Raw genomic sequence first — 18,764 nt, forward strand, 5'->3', positions numbered from 1 at the left:
CAAAAAGTTCATCGGTCTGTGTTTGACTGAGCTACCATTCGACAGGTAAAGAGTTCACGTCAGTGAGTTGGATTTATTCTAAAAACTTGCCAAAACCAGCACTTTACTCAACACTTTGAGGAGCAGAAAATCAACAGTGAAACTGTCAGCCATGTGGAAGGACATTTAAAAGGATTATATAAAAAATGTACTGGTGAGTTTTCAGGATTGCCACTGCTGGCAAGCAGGTCAAAATAAGTTGAGGCAGGGGCGTGTTTACCACTGTGTTGCATCACCTCTACTTTCTTTTTAACAACACTCTGTAAACGTTTGGGAACTGAGACCAGTTGCTGTAGTTTTGAAAGCGAAATGTTGTCCCTTTCTTGCCTCATTTCTTGCCAATTTCAGTTGCTCAACAGTTCAGGGTCTCCTTTGTTGTACTTTGCGCTTCATAATGCGCCAAATGTTTTAAATGGGAAACAGGTCTGGACTGCAGGCAGGCCAGTTTAGCACCTGGACTCTTTTACGACGGAGCCATGCAGTTTGGCGTTGTCTTGCTGAAAGAAGGAAGGCTTTCACTGAAAAAGATTTTGTCTAGATGGCAGCATATTGCTCTGAAACATATATATATCATTCAGCATTAATGATGCCTTCCGAGATGTACAAGCTACCCATGTCATGTGCACTAATGCCCCCTCATACCATCACAGATATTGGCTTTTGAACTGTGCACTGATAACAAGCCGGATGGTCCCTCTCCTCTTTAGCCTGGAGGACGTGGGGTCCATGATTTCTAAAAATAATTTCTACTTTTGATTCGTCAGACCTCGGGACAGTTTTCCACTTCGCCTCAGTCGGGCCCAGAAAAGGTGGCGGTGTTTCTGGATATTGTTTATATCTGGTTTTAACTTGTGTTTGTGGATGCAGTAATGAAGTGTTTTCACAGACGATGGTTTTCTGAAGTGTTCCTGAGCCCATACAGTGATTTCCACGACAGACACTTGTCTGCTTTTAATGCAGTGTCTCCTGAGGGCCTGAAGATCACAGGCATCCAATGTCAGTTTTCAGCCTTGTCTCTTGCATACAGAGATTTCTCCAGATTCTCCGAATCTTTTCATGATATTATGGACCACAGATGATGTGATCCACAAATTCTTTGCGGTTTTACATTGAGAATGTTACGCTATTTTTAAACAGTTGCACTGTTTTCCCACGCACTCTTTCACAGAGCGCTGAACCCATCCCCATCTTTACTTCTGTCTTTGTACTGTTTTCAGTGAAATAAATAAAGGGTTTCCGTGATTTGCAAATCATCACATTCTGGGTTAATTGACATTTTACACAGCGTCCCAACTTTTTTTTGGAAATGGGGTTGTGGTAAATTTTTCATGGTTTAATTCTTGGAATTTTAAACCACTCGCACTGTGATAAATGTTGGACATATTAAATCAGGACGAGGCAATAAAGCTCTTTTCAATTATGCATCATCTGTTATCCAAACTCCATCATAAACAACCTGGATGAAATATTCAGCCTTCTAGCTTCCTGTCTGGTCTTTTCTCTGTCCCTTCATTGACTCATCTCCCTACACACACACACACACACACACACACACACACACACACACACACACACAATGAGCAGCCATGCAATAACATTTGTCTTCCAAAACACACAGCACTGCATGGTTCTTGTGAGTTGGGGAAAAAAATGAAGAAAAAAAGGGCAAAAACGCTGCACTAAATGTTTGCTTTGAAATTCATAAAGCACATTACTGAGTGAGGTGGAGCGTGAACAGATTCCATCCAATGAACTCACACACACACACAAACACACACAGCCCTGGCTGCTGTTTCAGTCCCTCATTTAATTGCACGTTTCCATGGTTACTGCCACACTTCGAACAAAAAAAAGGACAACAAACAAAAAAAAAACATCACCATGATGAGCAATAAAACTATAAATATGTTATCTGAAAAACCGAACGCCCTGCAACCAGAATCGGAAAGGACAAAGAATTCGAGCAAGAGTGTGTGAAGAGTGTGTGAGCGCTCTATTTATTCTGACACCGAGATTGAGAAAGCCGAGCCGTTCGGGAAATTAAAGTCAACCGCTCGTGCCTCAGAGAGAGAGAAAACTTTGCTTAGTCACCTAGGAGACTAGTCGTATTTTTAGTCACGGAGCCTCCGGTGTTGTGCAAATACACTTCCTCCTTTGTAACAGATCTCTCAGAGTCGCATTCCGATGATCAGCGATGCGATAAGTACGGAATAAAACGTGCGCCGGACATGCTGTTGATTCATTTCCAGGAACAGCACGTTGAGAAGTCTTTTATTTCTCTCGGACCACAGAAATGTCCATTTTTTTTCATTTGTGAAAGAACAATGTATAATTTTTATGTTTTTTATGGGCGGAGCTAAGGGGTGGCCAGGGGTGGCCAGAGTGTGAAGCATGGTCATTTGCTGTTGTTGTTGATGTTGCTGTTGCACAAGGCCACAGGTAATCGCATGTAATCACAGTCTTCCAATATTCAGTACAACAGCACGATTTTATCCGACAATTCTATTCATAAAAAAACAATCTCGAGTCATTGACATTTCAGACAAAACATCGAATGGTTATTCCACAAAACTGAGTCGTACATGAGTTGATAGTGCTATAATCCATGTACAACGAGATTGAGTGGAATAACTGCTTTATTCTATCCACATTCACTGGATTTTGAGAAACAGAGCATTTTTATTTTTATTTTTTTTGCAAATCTGATCAATAAAAACGTGATACAAAATGTCCGACAAAATAATTTCCGCTTCGACTGTAAGCAAACCAGCGAAATGACAGTCGCAATTTGTGAAAAATGCTATCATCATAATAATTCTTGAAAAATAAAAAAAGATACGTTCTTACCATCAAATATTTTTATTCAAAATTTTTTTGTTTTCTTTTTGGGGTTTTGTTTTTGAGTAGAGTTTTTAGTTCGTCCTCGGTTGGTTCAGCAACATGCTCCGCCAGTTTGTTTTTCTCTACTCACGGTATATGAGCTGATAGCCTGGTATCTGATGAGAGTAGCCAATCAGAGCTCACGATTGCTCATATCCACTGAATGTGGATAGAATAAAACGAGATATTTTGTGTATTTTTGCTGTCAATGAAAATAACTCCCAAAGCTGGATTGCGTGTCGCCATGGTAACGCACAGACTTGCCTGACAGCCTGGAGTAAGTACAGTATAGTAAATGGTTCAGTGTAAAACCATTACTATAATTATGGAGCACAGAAAAAAAAACAAACCCACTGCATCTTTGAAACGCAGCACAGCGGAGATAAATGCATTTGCTTCTCGCAGCCCTGCGCCGGATTCACTGATTCTTGTGTGTTTCTCAGTTTTCTGCTTGTTTCTGAAGTACCTGCTTGCTTCATAAGTCGAACAGGAAATACGTCCGAGATCAAGATTTGGTAGCTGATTAAGTGAAGTGTTGCTTGAAAGTCAGTGATTGATGATCATTTTCTCGTACAGCAGCTCTGACAGTGATGTAGCTGTAAATCGTTTCAAAAGTCACAACATTTCTCTCATAAGACACGAAAGAAAATAATCAACAACAAAGTGGAGTGATGTAGCAGACTTCCTGTTCCCAAGCCAAAGTTGATGATGATAATTATTTTGCCCCATCACCCCAGCGAAGGCACAGGGTCCAAAATGGCCGCATTATTGTATTTTAACCCTTTGATGCAAAACATGGGTCAAAAATGACCCGGCTGAGTTTGTATCTTTGCAATAAATTAATTCCATCATTCAGTATTCAAGGTATTCCTCAATTAACTTGTTTTTGATCATCATCTCATCTCATCTCATCTCATCTCATCTCATTATCTCTAGCCGCTTTATCCTGTTCTACAGGGTCGCAGTCAAGCTGGAGCCTATCCCAGCTGACTACGGGTGAAAGGCGGGGTACACCCTGGACAAGTCGCCAGGTCATCACAGGGCTGCACATAGACACAGACAACCATTCACACTCACATTCACACCTACGGTCAATTTAGGCCCTGTCCACATGGCAACGGATTCAGGTGAATCCGATAAAATTTTTTATCGTTTCGGCCTGGCGTCCACACGGCACCGGTGTTTTGGGTGCCCCAAAATGATATTTTTTGAGAACGGTTTCCAGAGTGGAAAAATCTGGCAACGGCGCCGTCGCGAAGTCGTCTGGATGAGTAGAACGGATTTGTTTACTATGACGTCACAACCACATGACTAGAACAAGCAGCACTCTCGCGCGCATCATTCGTAACAACAACAGCAACAATGGCGGACCCCAGAGTAGTAGTAGTTCAGTGCCGGGTAGAAGAAGGGGTTTATGCGCATGCGTCCTACTTCTTCTATTGTTCTGGTGTCTCCGATGGGACCGTCTTACAGCGCACGTAGAGGTGTGGCATGTGTATTGCATCGTTTTCAGCAAGCGTTGCGTTGCCATATGTACCTGATATTTTACTGATCCGTTGCCCATGTGGACGCGATATTTTTTTTACCCGCTACAAAAAAAAATCTCGTTGCCGTTGTGATGTAGCCTTAGAGTCACCAGTTAACCTAACCTGCATGTCTTTGGGGGAAACCGGAACAAACGCACGCGGACATGGGGAGAACATGCAAACTCCGCACAGAAAGGCCCTCGCCGGCCACGAACCCGGACCTTCTTGCTGTGAGGCGACAGCGCTAACCACTACACCACCGTGCTGCCCTCTGATCATCATACATCCTTATTTTATTTTTTCCTTTCTTACTTTTTGAATAAAAACCCTTTTTGTATCACTACCCTTCTAATGCACAACATGGGTCAAAAACGACCTGCATTCATTTTCCAGGTTATTTCAAGTACGGCTGAGTGTTTCTATGATCTACTTTTGAAATAAATTCATTTTGTCATTTACTTTTCCAAATATGCAGTAAATATCTTGTTTTTGTTTAGCACAAATCATCATTTTTATTTTTCCTTTCTTAAGTTATGAACAAGCACAGCTTTTGTAATTCTACATCAAGTTTACACACATGGGTCAGAACCGACCCGCATGCGTTTCCTACAGCGTTTGGTGGGAACTGTGAATTGTGCTTGTGTCAGACATTTCACAGCTCAGCACAGCGCCCTTTGCCCATCTCATACATGGAAGGAATGTTTTTCAATTGTTCTAACATTACCTTGATGTTAAAAAAACTGATGATGTTTAGGTTCCCTTGAGAGTGAGTAGATTACTTGTCAGAAAGTTACAAGTAATTACTATTAGCTACCGAGCTGTTGACATATTCTACTTTAGTTAGCTAATTTTATTGTAGTTGGCTTAGCTAACGACATAGTTAATAAATAAATAACTGGCCCCATTCACTGCTAAAGTAATTACTTGAAACAAATTATTATTAAAAGTATTAAGACATTTAATTTTAAATCACACTTGGATGACCCATGTGTAGTAATATAAAAAGTATTTTTGTTCATCAAGTAGGAAAGAAAAAAATTAAATTAATGATTTGTGGTAATTAAAAACAAGATATTTAAAGAATACTTGGAATATTCAATCATAAAATAAATTGATTTCAAAAGATAGAGCAAAGAAAAACTCAGTCAGCATGAAATAACCTGGAAAATGAATGCGGGTCATTTTTGACCCATGTTGTGCATTAGAAGAGGTATGCATATGTTTTGCATCAAAGGGTTAAAAAAAAACCACCAAAAACCAATGCATATGAATGATGTGCTGAGGATAACATGGTTAGATCCATTGGCTGTGACGAATGAGGTGTGATTTTAACGCCGTGTCTGTCCCCAGCTTCTGGATCTCAACCTTCGTCGAAGATGCCAAGGGTGTGATGAGGGCCAACATCAGGACGTGCCAGTGAAAGAACAAATGATAAGCTGCATATCTCCTGGACAGACGGATGCCTCTGAAGGCTGTATTCTGTCTCTCTCAGCATAATGTCAGAGACAATAGTGCTGTCACTAAAACACCATCTGCCACTTACCTACACGCGTTCCTCCAAGGACACAAGGAAGATCTGTGCTTCGCTTCAGTCTCCTCCTTATCAGCTGTTAAATTCTCCATTCTGATTGGTCAGGTATCACAGGTTTTTCCAAATATTTATTGGATATATAACAATTTGAATTTTTTTTCTGATTTCAAGGATGATATAGCATCCTTTTTATCCATTTATAGTTACATTCCTGGCATTTAGCAGATGATCTTATCCAGAGCAACATACAACACACCCAGAGCAGCCTGGGGAGCAGTTGGGGGTTGCTCAATGGCACTTCAGCCATTCTTGCTGGTCCAGGGACTCGAACTGACAACCTTTTGGTCCCAAAGCTTCTTCTCTAACCTTTAGGCCATGGATACCAGCCTGAAGTTGATTAGTTTCCTCAAACACCATGCCACAAAGTGTTTTATTTCTCTTCCAATGAATATTCTGGAAAGAAGTTAGTTCCTGTCATAAGCGGCGATAAACAGTCATTCTCTCATCAGAGTTTCTTTTTTCTCTTGTGAAGTTCAAAGCAAGAAAACATCAATTCCTTTGTCCTGAAGACTTTCCCATGTCACTGACACTGGAGACTCCTTACATAAAAAAAACTCCATCCAGTACGTCAAAGATGCGTGTCTTTTTCAAAATTTTCTTTTTGACATGACACATCCTGTTGAAGTTGTGACAATGCAAATGATTAACCACCACCTTTACATCAATCAGATTCAAGAATTCAGCAGCGCTGTGGTGGAAGAAAAAATGAAATTAAATGAGGGTTAATACCCGAGTGAGGGAAAAAAAAATGCCAGATCTCACTCGGCAGAGCACTTAGCCAAGGTCAAAGTCGGAGTCTCTAACTCAATAATCTGTTGGGGGAGATATAATCAGAAGGAGACAAGTAGTTGTTAGAGGTCCCCATGTGCTGGAAAGAACGAGTCAATCCATCCAGTGACAGGACAATTCCACCATCGGCTTCTCCTCCAGGCCCGGCTGACAGTCACCTCTTCCACTCCATCGTGCCATTGAGTGCAAACTGCCAGAATTTTTTGAACCAAAAAAGAAAAATGATCTTTAAGACACCTTCACTTCCTTAAGGTGCATTAATGATCCTGATACCCAGACTTCGATGGAAAGAAATAACAGCTCTTCTTCTACTTCTTCTTCTCTGGCTATGTCTATATTGCATGAAATCTCAAGGTGGAAAAAAGATGCATGTTACCTAAAACTGATCCTAATCAATGAATCCGAGCTTCTAATATTTCAGCAGCTCTGTGCGCCGACGCAGACTATATATAGCGCAGGTCATGTATACTTTTAATAGATGGAAGAAATCGTGTTGCATGTGTTCATTTCTCCTTGAACACAGGATACGTCCTATTGACCCACACCATGTGCTGCAGCAATGCATTTGTTAAATTATGGTAAATTATAAAATTGGAAAATAATGTCATATTTAACTGAATTGTAATAATAGGGTGGGTGTTTATAACAGCTACGACGACTGGCATCAACCGATATAAACTTTATCAAGCCTTATTCCACTGTTCAGTCATAAAACCTGCTTAATGAATGTTATATATGTAAGGTTTTTTTTTTTTAATAAATTTGTCATAATAACTTTCACAGCCGGGCGGCACGGTGGTGTAGTGTTTAGCGCTGTCACCTCACAGCAAGAAGGTCCGGGTTCGAGCCCCGTGGCCGGCGAAGGCCTTTCTGTGTGGAGTTTGCATGTTCTCCCCGTGTCCGCGTGGGTTTCCTCTGGGTGCTCCGGTTTCCCCCACAGTCCAAAGACATGCAGGTTAGGTTAACTGGTGACTCTAAATTGAGCGTAGGTGTGAATGTGAGTGTGAATGGTTGTGTGTCTCTGTGTGTCAGCCCTGTGATGACCTGGCGACTTGTCCAGGGTGTACCCCGCCTTTCGCCTGTAGTCAGCTGGGATAGGCTCCAGCTTGCCTGCGACCCTGTAGAAGGATAAAGCGGCTACAGATAATGAGATGAGAATGAGACAATGACATGACAACTGACTGATATCAAAAGCACAAAACCGGAGAGATTTTGTCAAGACCACATCACGACACGGTCAGAAGTCATTTCGTTATAACTTTAAACATTGTAAAATTAAACCTTTCTTTATTTTCCTATCGAACCATAAAAAGTGGATGCATATCTGTCATTCCAGTGATAATGAATGACCATTTACACCAATGACTACACCATCAAAACATGCAATGGGTCTCATGTCCAACAATGAATGACGAGACGACCGTCTTACATCTTCCAGCATGGTGTCATTTTGCCAAGATGGTTGAAATGCTGGTTGACTTCTGCAAGGCTCTGCGAGTGTCCAAGGTTGAGTCTTTCAGATTCTTCAGGACCACCATCGCCAACTCACTGAAATGGGCAAACAACATCGCCACCGTCCTGAAGAACATCCAACAACAACTCTTCTTTCTACACCATCTCGGGAAGCTCAGTGTATCTCAGCCAGTCCTGAAAAGATTCTACTCAGCCATGGTAGACAAATGTGCTCACTCGAAGTTCATCGGCTGTGACCTCACCAAAATGAAGGGCTGATACAGCATCAGGGAAAATTGCTGCTGACCCCAAACATCCACATAACCACCTGTTTGTCATGCTGCAATCACAGAAGCGCTACGGGTTCATCACCTCCCGAACCTTTCCAGACGCTATCCAGTGACTCAGCCACCCCAGTCCAGAGCAACTCCCACCTCAGACTTTTTGCAGGTTGCATACACAATATGTTCGACACGTTCACACCGTCCTTTGCCTCATATCCTGTCTCTTTGTCTGTTGTCTCTTATTTGATGTCTTGTCCACTGTATAATGAGTGGTTATTGTACTGTGTGTTTATTTAGTATTACAAACCCATTGTGGAAGCTTCTCTGCCCTCATTTGTCCTCTGTCCTCATTCCTCATTTATTCCACAATGGGAATAAAAAAAAAAAAAAAAAAAACCTTCCTGAAGACAAACAATGTGAAACAGGAGTCAGAACAAAAGTCCAGAATTGCCTTGCTGACTTAAAGTCCTTAAAAACATTCTGAATGGCGAGTACACGAGCTCTCGTCGGACACAATTAGCCGTGGAGAGGCTGAGAAGAACCACATGCCCTTGAGAGTGAAGAGGACGTATCAGGTGTGCCTGTAGGGCCCTGATAAGGCCAATAAAGTCAGCTCCATTCATCCTCGGTGGACTCTGAACGAGCCTTTATCGCTGCCTTTTCCGTCAATATTCTCCTGACTGACCATATAAACCAAATGATTGGCATCAAAGGCAAACGCCGGGCATGATGAGGGACCGAGCAATGGATCTTGTCTAGAAAGAGAAAAAGGAGAAGACAGAATGAGGAGAAAGAAAGAAAGAAAGAAAGAAAGAAAGAAAGAAAGAAAGAAAGAAAGTGATTCTTACCTATGGCATGCTGATGAGTTTGTGTGTGTGTGAGCTGAGATGTGATGTCACTGCAGACTTGAGGCTTCGACGGAAAGCCGAAAATGACAGCAGGAAAAAAAAAATTCCTACCTCTCAGCTTAACTGTGTGCCTGAGCAGTGCATTAGCATATCAACGAGAAGAAGTCGACGAGAAGTCAGAAGCTGCTTGAAAATGCCTGAAGTTGTGTGATTATCCCTCTATTCGGATGGGATTATTTTTATCCCTTGGACTTTTATCTCTGGGGATTTCGTCCCATCCAAATTTGTCATGTTTTTAGGGACGATGTGTGAATATGTCTGGAAAGATTACACTGAAAGATTACCTTTGATAATCGAACCAATAAAAAAAACATCCTCGTTAATATGTATCATATCCTCCAAAAAATATTGGAACAGCAAGGTATACATTGAAGACATTTAGGTTTGAGATCAGATTTCAGCTTTTACTTCCTGACCAAGATCTGTTTTACAACTTAGAACATGGCACCTTTCATTTTGGACCCACCCATTTTTCAAGTGATCAAAAATATTCAAACATGTGATGGGTGTTTCTCGTTGTCCATGTGTACCCTGTAAGATTGATTGTTTAAACAATTTGTAGCTCTGAATGATGACTCTTGGTTTGAGTCCTGGGTTTTGCATTTGTTGAAGACTGCATTTGTTGTTTAAAAAAAAAAAAGGATAAACCAACATGAAGACCAGAGAGCTGCCAATAGGAGAAAATCAAGCCATTTTGAAGCTGAGAAAAGAGTGAAAATCCATCAGAGCCACTGTCAAGTCAAGTCAAATTTATTTTTATAGCGCTTTTAACAATAGACATTGTCGCAAAGCAGCTTTACAGAATTTTAGTGACTTGAAACATGAGCTAATTTTATCCCTCGTCTATCCCCAATGAGCAAGCCTGTGGTGACGGTGGCAAAGAAAATTCCTTCAGACGACACGAGGAAGAAACCTCGAGAGGAACCAGACTCAAAAGGGAACCCATCCTCATTTGGGTGTACAAGTATTGGGCATCGCCAAAACAACAATATGGAATGTGCTGAAAAAGAAAGAAACCACTGTATTCAGAACCAGACATGGAACTGGTTGGCCAAGGAAAACAGCAGCAGCTGATGACAGAAACATTGTGAGGGCTGTGAAGAAAACAACAACCTCCACAGGGCAGGGCTGAAGGTGTCACAATACACCATTTGAAGAAGAATTTGAGAACAGAAATATAGAGGCTATACCACAAGATGCAAACCACTCATCAGCAGGAAGAATCGGAAGGTCAGACTGGAATCTGCAAAGAAATACAGAGATGAGCCACAAAAGTTCTGGAACCAAGATTAACCTCAACCAAAGGGATGAAAAGGCCAACATGCAGGGACAGAAAGGATCTACTCATGATCCAAAACTTATGAGCTCATCAGTAAAGCACGGTGACGGTAGTGTGGTAGTGTGCTATACGTACTATAGTGTGTGTGTAAAGGTAAAGGGGACATGGCGGAGATTTTATTTTTGTCAGAACCGTTTGATAAAAGGTCAGACCTTTAAAGACAGAAATGCAAGTGTGGAAAAATAATGCTAATATTGTTCGATAATATTTACAAATTTAGACATTCAATACGAAGTTAATTTTACACTACCGTTCAAAAGTTTGGGGTCACTTTGAAATTTCCTTATCTTTGAAAGAAAAGCACTGTTCTTTTCAATGAAGATCACTTTAAACTAATCAGAAATCCACTCTATACATTGCCAGGGGCGCCGCCAGAAATGTTGGGCCCCATGAAAGATTAGAATTTTGGGCCCCCCAACTTTGCCCACCCTCGTCACAATTGCACTATTGTCATTATTTGACTTTTGATAGCCCATGGACCTTGAGTTTGTGACTTTGTTATTACATTTTATGTATTAACCTACCAGGGACTAGATGAAAACTGGTCATTCCACACACGTAACCATGTCAAACACTTGACTGGTGTCCGTTATTAGCAACACTTTAATCTAGCAAACTGTATATGGCGCTCGCTCATTAAAAACTTCAATCCTAAAGCATTTATGGGTTGTATTGTTGCTTACCTCCTTCTCCAAAGGGGGGGGTTCAGTGGTTTGGTAGGGCGGAGGTCCCCCTGAGGCTGAATCTGTGCATATTTAGAGCACCCCATTAGTTATGAAACTGGTTATTAGCACTAGTTATTAGCACCAGCATAACATAATATTTAATCTTGTTTATCACACAAGTCAGTTCAGTTATTAAAATGGAAAAAATGTCACTGTACAAACTGTAAAAGTGTTCTCTTGATAGGCTAATCCAACCACGTTCATACTGTTCATTTACCATTCGCTAATATTTTGAACACACATGTGAGCGATAGCTACCTTTCTTTGGGAAAAACTGAGTGACCAGTTGCCTGCCTCTCCGGTCACTCTCAGCTTTCAGCTGCCTTTCTTTACGTTTTTGACAGCCACTCTTTATATTTAGCGATCATAGACTGTACGCACTCCACTGCTGGCTGGCTGGCTGCTGCACCGCGACACAGCAGCAAGTAGCGTTGCACTGATCAGCACACAGATTTAACGCATCGCGCTTCTACCAGAACTGGACCGTACCATTTCGCAAAAGGGGGAGGGTTAAATGACAATATGTTGAAGAACTTAAGAAATAGACAACCTTGTTCAATTAGCTCATTTTACCAGATGGAATATTGCATTGTTGTGATTTCAAAAGTCTTATTAAAATCATTAAAAGCATATTACCAGCCCCTTAAAGGGCCCCATAGCAGTGCTGGGCCCCTAGAATTGTTCTAACCTTTCCCCCCCCGGCAGCGCCCATGTACATTGCTAATGTGGTAAATGACTATTCTAGCTGCAAATGTCTGGTTTTTGGTGCAATATCTACATAGGTGTACAGGGCTTTCCACTAAGGCTCATACTAGCCAGCCATGACAAATAAGTAGCCAGCCGGGGGGGAGCAAACACAAAATAAACTCCTGTGCACGCAGTTCCCAGGATTAAATGTATTTTCCACAGACCATTTATTTATTCACTTTACTCAAATACAAAGTAAAATGGCAGTAAATCTTCTTTCTTTTCTTGCGTATTGCATCATGAGGTGTTCCTGGCTTGTAAATCTCTTATTTTCGGTGCATGACACATTCACGCAGCTGAGCATGCTATGAATTAACAACGACAACGGTCTGCAGTGGGGCGACACAATTACACACTCAGCGAACATTTCTCCATTTGTGTATGAAAATACACTCCAACCACTCAGTTTGGGTTCACTTACAACCAACGGTGTCTTTTGATGCCAGCACGTAATTGAACGAGAGAAGACTGGTTTACCGGAGACAAAATAAGCGTTATCTCTGCTTCTGTTCCCTCCGACGGCCCCGACACACTACTGCCTCCGCCGAGTGCGCGCGCACACACCGCATGTCGGGGCCGCGGATGAGTTACTCTCCCTTGATCAACGAAGTCGGCGGGGAATTTGTGGTTATTATCGGTACAAACAGCGCGAATCACAACTTAAATGAGTGCGGTTCAGTTTGACATTATTGTCAGTCCGTTAGATAAACATTTAATTTTATTAAAATCGAAAATTAATATTTAGAGCCTGTGGGCTACAAAAATAATAGTCATTAAAGTAGCCGGCTGGACTTAATTGTGTGGTCGGCTGTATGGCCGGCAGCCGGCGCTTGTGGAAAGCCCTGGGTGTATAGAGGCCCATTTCCAGCAACTCTCACTCCAGTGTTCTAATGGTACAATGTGTTTGCTCATTGCCTCAGAAGGCTAATGGATGATTAGAAAACCCTTGTACAATCATGTTAGCACAGCTGAAAACAGTTGAGCTCTTTAGAGAAGCTATAAAACTGACCTTCCTTTGAGCAGATTGAGTTTCTGGAGCATCACATTTGTGGGGTCGATTAAATGCTCAAAATGGCCAGAAAAATGTCTCGACTATATTTTCTATTCATTTTACAACTTATGGTGGTAAATAAAAGTGTGACTTTTCATGGAAAACACAAAATTGTCTGGGTGACCCCAAACTTTTGAACGGTAGTGTATATTAATCGCAATCCATACTGTCCAAAACAACAAGCTAACTAGCTACTTCTGTATTCCTACTACGTCAGATACTTTTCCACTTTTCTTCACATTGTGAAGACCCAAAACAGCCAGTTGTAGCTTTTATCATTCTGAATATAAAATTAAATAAAATGATCAAGAGCTGAGCTTACAACAATTTGTGAAAAGACAAATTGATTTTGCAGTTTTTGTGCCAGAAATCAAGCAACAGTTCAGCGAAAGTAATGTTACCACGAGCTAACTGTTGGTACATGAAATTAATTTGTTATTTTTTTTCACCTCTTATTTCTGCTCTGTCAAGCTTCCCCTTTTCTCCCAGCATTTGTTTTCTCTTTCGACTTCCTGACATCGCCTCCATGCTCAGAGCCCCAGGCAATCACTTGTCCTCCTGTACTGTTGCTACACCTCTGGGTCCAGACATATTTCGTATCAAACCACAGTCATGAGGATGTCAGATATCTGTCTATTATGCGAGAATTCATGTGTTCAGTGTTCATTTAATGAAATCTCCCAAATGACAAAATTCATATAATCTGTTTGAAATCCTGACAGCCATTATTTATGAGTGTTCATCTGGTGCAGCCTTTGCGGCTGAGGGACAGACTGAATTCCCATAATTTCCTGAAATTAATGTCATTTTTTTTTTGCCACTGAGAATCTGTTTTTGTTTCGCAGGATGGAAGAAAGAATGATGGTTGAGTTATCGGTTGATGCCAAGTGTAAGTCAGCTTTCGTTTTTGCCTCATGGTTGTTGTTTTTTTTCCCCCACAACTTTACCAACAGACATCTCATTTCTATTGTCATATTACCTTCACCTCTAACTCACTCGCTAGCTGAATGGTTATGTCGTTAGCTAGATCATGCTTGGTGTTAATATGTACCGATGACTCTCCTTGAATGGCATGCGTATTACATGCTTGTTTCATTTTCATGCTAAAACTATAAAATCAGGCGGCACGGTGGTGTAGTGGTTAGCGCTGTCGCCTCACAGCAAGAAGGTCCGGGTTCGAGCCCCGTGGCTGGCGAGGGCCTTTCTGTGTGGAGTTTGCATGTTCTCCCCGTGTCCGCGTGGGTTTCCTCCGGGTGCTCCGGTTTCCCCCACAGTCCAAAGACATGCAGGTTAGGTTAACTGGTGACTCTAAATTGACCGTAGGTGTGAATGTGAGTGTGAATGGTTGTCTGTGTCTATGTGTCAGCCCTGTGATGACCTGGCGACTTGTCCAGGGTGTACCCCGCCTTTCGCCCGTAGTCAGCTGGGATAGGCTCCAGCTTGCCTGCGACCCTGTAGAAGGATAAAGCGGCTAGAGATAATGAGATGAGATGAGAACTATAAAATCATAATTAGCTATCAAGGTATAATATGATGTTCTCTTGAACAAACTTGTTCCACCACACAGACGTGCTTTAAAAAATTAGCAGTACTTTCTGCCAAGTCACATGTGTTCGTTTTACTACAGTAATTAATTCTCCACTGGAGGTTGGATTTGTGGTAGGAGGTCAATCTTCAAAAAAAAAAAAAAAGGAGGGTAATTCTTTGTTCATGTACAAAAAAATGATTGATTGGTCATGACTGTTAGCATGGCATATTGATAAATTTACAGCATGGTCAGACACGTACTGTAGCATTGACTTTGCAATTTACACCACTGGTTTAAATTATGTTCCTCAACCTCTATGAGTCAAACTTACAGTAGAAGCACCTAAAAACAACTGAATTTTTTCCGAGTTAGCAAACCATATTGATATTCATAGCAGTCCATGCTAACAACTATCTCCAGTTCTTCCATGTTTTACTGTACAGTGATAGCTACTAATCATCTTTTCTAAAGTAGTATTTTGGACACAGCCCAGGATTTTTATTGCGAATTAAGTGTCTTACAGGTGCAGGAATGGGTGATCAGGAAGTTTGTTGGATGGCATGGTCCATGGTCATTTTGTCACATTGAAAATGTATGCTTATTAAGATCAGGGAATACTTTTTCGAGTGTCATTATACAGCTGACATGAATGGCATCCATTATTCATGATGACCTCAGAAGCTTTGACCGAGTTCACCCTGTTTCCACTGGATGGCAGTATCTGTTTGATAATTGGGTGACAGATGGCCTTCATGTCATCATGTAGTGCAACCTAATTTCCCCATGTAGTCCTGGCACAGCTTCCTGCTGAACCCAAAGTCTCTGACAGGATAATATACAATCTTACTTTCTAAAATGAACGTTGCATTCAGTGAACGTTGACTGTTTGCGCATGATTAAAAGTAAATGCCTTTTAAAAAAAGTAAGTACGTGAATAGTTTTGGAGGCCTGTATAACAACAGAAACAAATCTACACATATAACGCTGACATACTGTACAACGTTTTATTGTTTGTGGGAATTAACTCTCCACATGGCCGTACGATCTTTCTGGGTATTTATCATTTTCAGACACCATATATTAACTTGTTATTAAATTTCTGATTAGCCGACAGAACTTAAAGATTTTTGGTTTGAAGATCTTAAAAGAATCTCAAAAAATCCTGTCAGATTAGCTTGTTAACCTGCTAGAGACTGTTATCACTGTTAGAAGCAATTATTAATACAACTTAAAAATCTTCTCAGAGGAGGTTGTGTTTACCAGATCAACCAGCTAGCGAGTGTTAGCACTGAATATTCACAACATTTCTCAGTATAACCCCAAATATTCTCAGAAACCTGTCAAGTGAGCTCATTTTTAAACCAGCGAGCTAGCGTTAGCACTGAATATTAGCAACATTTATCAGTATTACTTGAACATCTTCTCAGAATCCCTGTCAAGTGAGCTCATTTAAAACCAACTAGCGAGTATTGGAACTGAATATTCGCAACATTTACAAATAAAACATATCACCTCAGAAATCCTGTCAAATTAGCTCTTTTTAAACCAGCTAGTGAGTGTTAGCACTGAATATAAGCAACATTTATCAATATATAACTGAACAATCCTCTCAGAAATCTTGTCAAATTAGCTCATTTAAACCAGCTTGCTCATGTTAGCACTGAATATTCGCAACATTTATCAATATAACTTCAAATCCTCTCAGAAATCCTGCCAAGTTAGCGATTTTTAAATCAGCTAGCTGGTGTTAGCACTGAATATTCACAACATTTATCAATATAACTTCAAATCGTCTCAGAAATCCTGTCAGGTGAGCTCATTTTAAACCAGTTAACGAGTGTTAGCAATGAATATTAGCAACATTTATCAGTAAAATTAAAAATCTTCTCAGAAATCCTGTCAGGTTAGCTCATTTTAAACTAGCTAGCATGTGTTAGTACTGAATATTAGCAACATTTATCAATGAAACAGAAAAAATCTTCTAGAAATCCTGTCAGGTTAGCTCATTTTTAAATGAGTTAGCTAGTGTTTGCACTGAATTTTAGCAACATTTACCAATATAATGCCAAATCCTCTCAGCAATTCTGTCAAATTAGCTCATTTTAAAACCAGCTAATTCGTGTTAGCACTGAATATGAGCAACAATGATCAATATACAGGAACTCCAAATTCTCTCAAAAATTCTGTCAAATTAGCTCATTTAAAACCAGCTAGCAAGAGTTAGCACTGAATATTAGCAACATTTATCAATGTAACTTAAAAATCTCAGAAATTTTGTCAAATTAGCTCATTTTAAAACCAGCTAGCAAACATTCGCACTGAATATGAGCAACATTTATCAATATACAGGAACACCAAATCCTCTCAGAAATCTTGTCAAGTTAGCTATTTTTAAACCAGCTAGCAAGCATTAGCACTAAATATGAGCAACATTTATCGATATAGTTCCAAATCCTCTCAGAAATTCTGTCAAATTAGCTCATTTTAAACCAGCTAGCCAGTGTTAGCACTGAATATTAGCAACATTTTATCAATGTAACTTCATAATTACCTCAGAAGTTCTCTCAAGTTAGCTCATTTTAAACCAGCTCACTCATGTTAGCATTGATAACTAGCGACATTTATCAGCATTCCTGAAAATTTTCTCAGAAATCCTATCAAGTTAGCTACTTTTAAGCCAGCTAGCGAATGTTAGCACTGAATATTCGCAACATTTATCGATATAATTCCAAATCCTCTCAGAAATTCTGTCAAATTAGCTCATTTTAAACCAGCTAGCCAGTGTTAGCACTGAATAATATCAATGCAACTTCATAATTACCTCAGAAATTCTGTCAGGTTAGCTCCTACAAACATGATATTCACATAAATGTAAAATCTCATGAGCTTTTATGATCTTTTTATAGTTCTCGTAGTAGACTCAGCCTTTTTGACCTTACTGTACACTCGGTTTTGTTGCTGACACGCAGGAGTCCTGAAATGTCAGTGTCTCGTCGAGTGTTTCAGGAGAACCGCAGAGCGCACACAGGGACGTGGGCGACTGCCACACAGAGTTACTGTTTCACCAGGTCACCGCCGTTCCTCCTGCCTCCAGCTTCATGGCTATTTTGAGGAAGCGTGACCTATATCCTGCTGCCAGGAACGCGGCCATGCCGGGGTGACGTCGGCTTCCACTCGGTGATATCTGTTGACAAGCGCAAAACAAGCCGGCATCTTGGAGCTCAGAGTGGTTTTGATAACGTACAGGAAACTGCAAAAATCATAGCATGGGGGGAAAAACAACCTTAAAAGTCTTTTTGTTCTCACTCTGACTTTCTCCACACTGCAAAAAATGGCCTTTCAAAAATAAGAAATAAAAGATTAAAACAAAGCATATTTGCTTGAATCAGGTGAAAAAATCTGCCAATGGAACTAGTCAAATTTGACTTGGTAAGATTTCTTAAAGTAAGATGAAAAATCTAACCTGTTTTTAGATTAAATAATTCCAAAATAAGATTGGGGAACTTATTATGCGAGATCTGATTAACTCAAAATAATTCTTATAACAAGATCGTACTTCTTACATTTAGCCATTCAACTCATTTTTTTGGGCCTTTTCCACCTTTATTGGAAAGGACAGTGTAGAGACAGGAAATGAGCAGGAGAGAGACAGGGAGGGATCGGGAAATGACCTCAGGTCAGAATCAAACCCAGGTCCCCCGATTTATGGTATGGCGCCTTATCCACCTGAGCCACGACAATGCGTTTTGTGGGCACTAGATTCAAAGATTTCAGTAAAGTTCATTTATTCCCAAAACAAGCATATAGTACTTTTTTTTTTTACTTGAAAGAAGATGAACCGCATTTGACAAATGTCCAAAATGTACTTACTTGTTTTAAAAAAAAACTTGTTTTATTTTCAAAGG

General features: G+C 40.5%; 1 protein-coding gene across 1 annotated transcript in view; it reads right to left on the reverse strand.

The window, feature by feature from the left end:
• The window catches only part of rbfox1 (RNA binding fox-1 homolog 1), a 508,364-nt gene extending 490,626 nt beyond the window's left edge, over positions 1-17,738 (reverse strand). Inside the window, exon 1 of the mRNA XM_060901127.1 lies at positions 17,681-17,738. The gene's annotated coding sequence lies outside the window, so the exon portion shown is untranslated. The remainder of the gene's footprint in view (positions 1-17,680) is intronic.
• Positions 17,739-18,764: the final 1,026 nt, after the last annotated feature.

Source organism: Neoarius graeffei, chromosome 20 (assembly GCF_027579695.1).
Source record: "Neoarius graeffei isolate fNeoGra1 chromosome 20, fNeoGra1.pri, whole genome shotgun sequence".
Taxonomy (NCBI): domain Eukaryota; kingdom Metazoa; phylum Chordata; class Actinopteri; order Siluriformes; family Ariidae; genus Neoarius; species Neoarius graeffei.